This window comes from Hypanus sabinus, chromosome 26, assembly GCF_030144855.1.
Source record: "Hypanus sabinus isolate sHypSab1 chromosome 26, sHypSab1.hap1, whole genome shotgun sequence".
Taxonomy (NCBI): Eukaryota; Metazoa; Chordata; class Chondrichthyes; order Myliobatiformes; family Dasyatidae; genus Hypanus; species Hypanus sabinus.
The window spans coordinates 20,100,843-20,108,144 of NC_082731.1; the positions used below are offsets into that span (position 1 = coordinate 20,100,843).

The following is a 7,302-nucleotide window of genomic DNA, read 5'->3' on the forward strand; positions in this document are numbered from 1 at the left end:
AGCCGTTCGGCCTCCTTTATTCTCCTCGGTCCCTTTGAATCCTGAAACTCTTCTCCCTTAAAAGCCCCCTTTAAATCCTTGTGCTACACTCACAATCTGGGCAATTTACAATTGCCAGTTAACTTGTGCTGGGCCCAAAACTTAGAGGGAATGCTTTCTGTAGCAGCAATACAGGGAGCCTTTGCTTTCTCCTTGCCAAGCAGTCAGAATGAGACATGAATCATTACTGCAGCCCTCAAAGCTTTATTTAGAAGAAACAAATTATTTTTTTTTCCAGAATTTGCAGAATCTGTTGTGTTTAGGATAACAGAAAGCGGTGGGGTTTACAATCGGATTGAGGAATCGCGACACTTCAAAGCCTTCCATCCTATTATCGCTCCTGTCAGATCACGTGGATAGGTGGTGTTGGAACGCGTCGAAAGTGGGATGGCTCCGTCCCGAATTGCCTCGCAACTGTGTGGTGTGGAAAATATATGTGTCGAAATATGTTTGCTCAGAAAAGAGATCGTTGTAAAATTGATAATGAATTACCAGGAATGGGGTTCGAACCCACGTGAACATTCGTTCATTGGATCTTAAGTCCAACGCCTTAACCACTCGGCCATCCTGGTTCATTAAATAAACGAAGATGTAAATTCTTAGCTTTCAATTGACAATCATACGAAGTCGGAATTCCTGCTTGGATAATGCTGTTGCACTAACGTGCACTCGCTTTCCGTTAAAAGAATAATTATTCAACTTCCTTGGTATTTCAGCTTTCATCTCCTTTTTCTATTTCATACGTGGGCCATAACACGTATGTAAGTTTTTAAGGTTAAGAACTGAACATAGATTTAAGAGGAGAAGAAATAGATTCTTTTTTAAATATAGGGAGTTCAGTGTTAAGTTTTCTCTTATATACTGAGTGGAACTGCCACGATTTGGTGGAATCAGATGAAATCACTGAACTTATGACGCAACCTGTCAGCGAGAAAGATGACTGAGTGGGATAGATAGACAGATAGATAGATAGATAGAGATAGACTGATAAAAATGCACGAAGACTGAAGCTAGAAGCTTAGAGGGAGATCACACCGCGGCTGCTGGGAGTTTGAAACAATGAGACTTGCTGCAACTCTGGTGCGGGGTCAACTCCTGCTTCCTCGTCCACTGTGAGCTCTGACCCAGTGACCCCATAGACCGGGTTCGATGCGGTTAAGCAAATCAAATTATTGCCACCCTTTCCCGCGACAGAGGTGGATTCGTACTTCAGCACTTTTGAACGCATAGTAGTGTCATTGCAATGGCCTAAAGATGTTTGGGAGGTAGGTGCCGAGACTAATACAGCGAGAAAGAGGGCAGGTGACATGCACCAGTTCGCTGAGCCCCAAGAGGTTGGCGAGTCTCCGCATCAGAGGTCGTGCGGGACGAACATAGAACATAGAAATCCACAGGCCCTTCCGTCCACAATGTGCCGATCATGTAACTACTCTAGAAACTGCCTAGAATTTTCCCGTCGCAGAGCCTTCCGTTATTTTAAGCTCCACGTATCTACTTAAATCTCTTAAAAGATCCGAGTGTATCCGACTTCACCACCGTCGTCGGCAGTGCATTCCACGCACCCACCGCTCTGTGTGAAAACCCTACCCCTGACATCACCTCTGTACTAACTTCCAAACACCTTTAAACAATATCCCCTAGTGTTAACCTTTTCAGTCCTGAGAACAAGCCTCTGGCTACCCACACAATAAACACCTCTAATCCCCCGTCGCTCCAAGGGGAAACGGCCAAGTTCACTCAACCTATTCTCATAAGGCACGCTCTTCAATACAGGTAACCTCCCTATAAATCTCCTAGGCGCTCTTTTCACAGTCTCCATGTCCTTGCTGTAGTGGGGTGACCAGACCTGAACACTGTACTCCAAGTGGGGTCTCACCAAGGTCTTATTCAGCTGTAACATTACCTCACGCCTCCTCAACGCAACTCCACGGTTGATGAATGCCAACGCACCATCGGCCTTCTTGGTCATCTTCTTGGTCAACGTTGTCAACTTGCGGTGCTGGTTTGAGTATCCTGTGGATACCGAAGCCCATGATTTCTCAGGCACGAAGCTCGGCGACCGTTGATACTGTTCAGTGAATATTTGGAAGACTTGTTGTAGGGGTCCCGTCATCGGCGTGGTAGGGCTCAATGCCGAAGATCGAAGCCCGTAGTCCGATGGCGGCTTGTCCGGAAGTTGAAGCCCGATGGATGATATCCTGGGTCTGCGAGACTTCAAGCCCAATGTGTCAGTCGGAGGCGCGATGCTTGCGAGCTTGCTAAGGCGAGAACTCTGGAACTGTATTGGGGTTGGAATACTCTGTGAGTAGATAGGTGTGTGAGTGAGTGGGAGGGAGGAAAAGGGCTTGTTTCATTGATGTTGTTTTGTTGCTGTTGCTTGTGTTCTGGTGCTGAAAATTGTGGCCAAGCTATATTGGTACTGTAATGCATGGCAGCATTTATATGCTCCGCCCAAAACATTTTCATGTTACATTGGTTGTTCAATCAAACGACGCTTTTCACCAGATGTTGATAAATACATTAATCTGGTCTGATCTTACGGCTGAAGTCAAGGCGACTTGGCGGAAGTCATTAAGATACATTAGATGCAGCAGATCCTGCCGATTCTGGAACGCTGAGGGATAAATGACGACTGTTAATTTTTCCTCAAAGATTCTGCCAGACCAGTTGAGTTCCTTCTGTGGTTTTGTGTGAGGAATTCTGTCCCTTAGGGTCCACCGGACTTTAATAGTTGTTGCAACATACTTTTGGTCTATTCACCACCCTGGAGAAGGTCTGAAATATTTTTTAAGAACACGACTGAGAGGAATCCGTACATACCCTAGTGGAGCTAGTGAATTAAGTTTCGATGATTTAGGATGGGGTCACTTGAAGAATTAAGACGCACGAAATCACATAACCCCCGAAGTCTGATTATCTGATTAAGTGCGTCATTGGTTGCGATGATTTAGGATTGGGTCACATGACGTCTTATAACTACATAACCCCCGAGGCGTCACAGGCATCCGGTCAGAGAAGGAAGAATCTCCTACCATTCACTGCTCTTCCCCAGCAAAACCAATGTCGAATCCAATATATTACTTCATCTTGAATGTCAAGTGATTGAGCCTTCTTGAACAAACTCACATGCGGGAGCTTGTCAAACTCCTTTCTCTAACCTTCGTAGATAACATTTACTGTCTTCCCTCCTTCAACTTTCCCGTAACTTTCTCCGAGAGCTTTCTGATTGGTTGGAAACGATCTATCGCGCACAAAGAGATGCTGACTATTCCAAATCAATCACCGTCTATCAAAATACTCATATATTCTGTCTCTTAGAATATCTTCCAATTACTGGCCCACTACTGATGTCAGGCTCACTTGCAAATAAAATCCCGGTTTATCCTTCGAGACTTGTTTAAAGGGTTGGAACAGCCCCTTTCCAGCCCGTTATCTATTTCACCAATCTACTTCCAAGTTATTTATTTCACTCCTCCCCCTCTCCCAGTTTAAATTACTACTTTGTTCTTCCTCCTTCCCTACTGCATCCTTCTTACTTTGGATTCTCGTCGTTTTTTCTCCAGTCCTGATGAAGGGTCTTGGCCTGAAACTCCGATTGTTTACTATTTTCCGAAGATGTTGTCTGGCCTTCTGAGTTCCTCTAGCATTTTGTTTGCGTTGAAAGCAATAAAACCCTCCTCTGTAATCTATATAGTGTTCATGACCTCATTGCTACCTTGTCTTTCCTTTGTTCTATAGGCGGTGCCCGCATCCTGAATAAATACAGAAGCAAAAGATCTATTATGATCTCCTCCACCGCTTCCTATGCATTTTGGATACCCCTCAAGTACCTCACTTATTCCTACCTGCCCATACCTGCTATGCAGCACCGTCTCTTCTTAACCAGAGCGTCAATATCTGTCGAAAAACAGAATTTCCTGAACCATTTTTGTCTTTGATTCGGATAAGAATTATGATCACTAGATGCAAAATACTCTCCCAAACAAACTTCTGTCACCTGTCCTGTCTCAGATCCAACGTGACCCTAGGACTTAAGAATGCTGCGGATTCAATCCCACTATCTTGTTGAGACTTCTATATACTGATTAAGGAAAAGTTCTTGAGCAGATCTGACAAACTTAATCCCATGTACTCTCTTTACTGTTTGGTTGTCCCAGTAAATATGTTGAACATTAATATCACCTACTAACACAAGCTTACATTTCTTGTAACAGTCTACCATCTTTCTACAAATTTGCCCCTCTAAGTCCCACGGACTGTTAGGTGATCTATAATATAGCCCTACTAACGAGATCATACATTTTGTATTCCTCAGGTCCACACGTAAACTCTAATCGAGTTTCCCTGTCTGTCCTGGCTGAGCACTGCCGTGGTTTTTTTCCCCAGACTAGCTATGCCATCCATCCTCCTTTAATCCCTCCGTCCGTTTACGTCTACAACAGCGGGATCCCAGAACACTGAGCTGCCATTCCTCCCCAGGCTTCAACCAATTCTTATTAATAGCCACAATATTACAATTCCATTTGGTGATCAATACCCTGAGCTCATTTGCCTTCCCTTAAATACCAGTACAATATACAAAACGCAGACCATAATTTCCACCATGATCACCAGTTTGCTTTTTGACTTTGTCTGAGGTCTTAACAAAATCCGTATCCATAGAGAAAGAAAAAAACGGTAGTATTTAGCCTGGCTCTATGTTCCCATCCCCATGTAACTCTAGATTCACGAGGTTAATTCCTGGGATGTCCGGACTGTCTTACACAGAGAGGTTAGAGAGACTAGGCTTGTACACGTTGGAATTAAGGAGATTGAGAGGGGATCTGATTGCAATTTATAAGATTATTAAGGGATTGGACAAGATAGAGACAGGAAATATGTTCCAGATGCTGGGAGAGTCCAGTACCAGATGGCATAGTTGGAGAATAAGGGGTAGGTCATTTAGGACAGAGTTAAGGAAAAACTTCTTCTCCTAGAGAGTTGTGGGGGTCTGGTATGTACTGCCTCGGAAGGCAGCTGAGGTCAGTTCTCTGGATGCTTTCAAGAAGGAGCTAGATAGGTATCTTATGGATAGGGGAATCAAGCGATATGGGGATAAGGCAGGAACCGGGTATTGATAGTAGATGATCAACCATGATCTCAGAATGGCGGTGCAGGCTCGAAGGGCCGAATGGTCTCCTTTTGCACCTATTGTCTATTGTCTACCCTGTGCAGTGCTAGCAAACCTATCCACTAGGATATCAGAGCTCCTCTAGGTTAGGTGGAAAGCATCACTGCCATGCAGCTCTCACCTTCCCTGGAAGAAAACCCAATGATCCACAAATCGGAAGCCGTCTCTCCTCCATAACCACGTGTTAATCTGTAAAGATCATTCTATTTCTGGCCTCACTCGCACGTGGTACGAGTGGCAATCCCAAGATCACAACCCGAAGGTCCTGTCGTTTAACTTAGTAACCAACTCCCTGAACTGACTTTGAATTACCTCCTCCACACTTTCCACCAACGTCACTGACACTGAAGTAGGTCTTGGCTTCGTACTGCTCGCCCTCCCGCTTGGGAAATCTAAGGACTTAATCCGACATTTCCCCGACCCTGGCACCAGAGAGGCAACATACCGTCCCGGAATCTCGCTATCGTCTGCAGACCGTCCTTTCTGTTCTGCTAACGAAGGAATCCCCAACAACCAAGGCTCGCTTCTCCTCTCTCTCTCTGAACTGAGCCACAGAGCCAGATTGATTGTCAGAAACAAAAGCCCTGTTCACGAACCGCTGTTTCCTCTGCTATTTCATAACCTCCAACTGTATCCAAAGAGGACTACCACAGGAGTACTGTGCATGGCTGTCTAACTCATTTCCCCTTCCTGACTGTCCTGTATCCTGCACCTTGGGTGTATGTATATGCCCTGTTAATTACACTTTAACTTTCCAAATTTTCCAGAGTTCATCCAGTTCCAACTCCAACTCATCAACGCGTTAGAAGCTGCAGCTGGAAGGACTACTTGCATGTGAAGCCATCAGGGACGTTGAAAGACTCTCTGCCTCTTATCCCACAAGAGCAATATGCAACTCTCTTTCCTGGCACCCCTTATACTGTCGCGCATGCAGGACGGAACCCGAGTGCGGCGGAAGGCAGCCTCAGTAACGGAAGTCGCTGACAACAGCCCGACACCAGGAGCAGAATGCGGCAGGCTCCACATAGAGAGACGAAAACAGAGCTTAGGCAGAGGAATACCAACAGAGCCCCGAGGGAAAGACTGAGAGACGCCGCGAGAGAAATCACTCTCTCTCAATACAGTCATTCCGTCCAGACACTAAATATGAGTTCACTTTAAAGGCTCGACGAATGCGAGACACACGTGCCATTCAAAATTAAATTGACACGCTTAAACCGAAATTACAAGGGCTGATAACGATTAGTAAATACAAGTGCTGAAGAACACTGGCCGCTCAACACTCTACGGCGAGCTGCAGAGGCCACAGGGCTCATGATATCCCTCTACTTTAATTGCGCAACTATAGTGATGAAAACGATTAATACACCGAAAGGAAATCTACTTGCAGCTTTTCGCCTTCTCTCACCGACACCTCACCTTGCTGAAGCCTCAAAATCCACAATCTAGCAGATTCCATTCTAACAATGGCCACTCCAGCAACGGCGGCCCCGCTTGCCCCTGTCTTCTTATTAGGCTTGCTAATGAATTCCAATCTGCAATTGGTCGTAGGTCGAAAGCCGAATCTATCTTCAGCTTCCTCTGCTTAAGAGGATGAGAGAAAATGCAAGCATATCCTTCACATTCACCCAGGGTTGTCTACAACGCTGCAGCACACCATCCCTTTCTCCCTGAGAACCATTGTATCATAATGGCTTTGCACACAGCGATTTTCTAAATTATCGTCGTCGTTCCCCCGATTGTCCGCTTCTTTCCCGTCCTTCATCGTTTCAACCATTTAGTCCCCCAGCTCCTTCCCTTACCTAACTGTTCCCATAGGGCCACGATCCCTACATTATCTGGCAGCCCTTACCGCCTTCCTTAATGATCATATCTCATCGTCTGCAGCCCTTTGTTGCTTGATATATTACTTCGCAGTCTCTGTGACTATCTGTACGCTCCCTCCATGTTCTATCTTCCCTAACCAATACTAACCTGATCTATACAGATATAACTCTTTACTGCTCTGTCCCCTTCTGCACACATCCCCTTCAGTTATTTTAAAACACAAAGGGTGAAAGAGAAAAAGAGAAAGAGAGAAAGAGGGAGGGGCG

General features: G+C 45.4%; 1 non-coding gene across 1 annotated transcript; it reads right to left on the bottom strand.

The window, feature by feature from the left end:
* Window positions 1–528: 528 nt before the first annotated feature.
* On the bottom strand, window positions 529–611 carry trnal-uaa (transfer RNA leucine (anticodon UAA)). Its single transcript has one exon. It is a non-coding gene; the product is annotated as a tRNA-Leu (tRNA).
* Window positions 612–7,302: the final 6,691 nt, after the last annotated feature.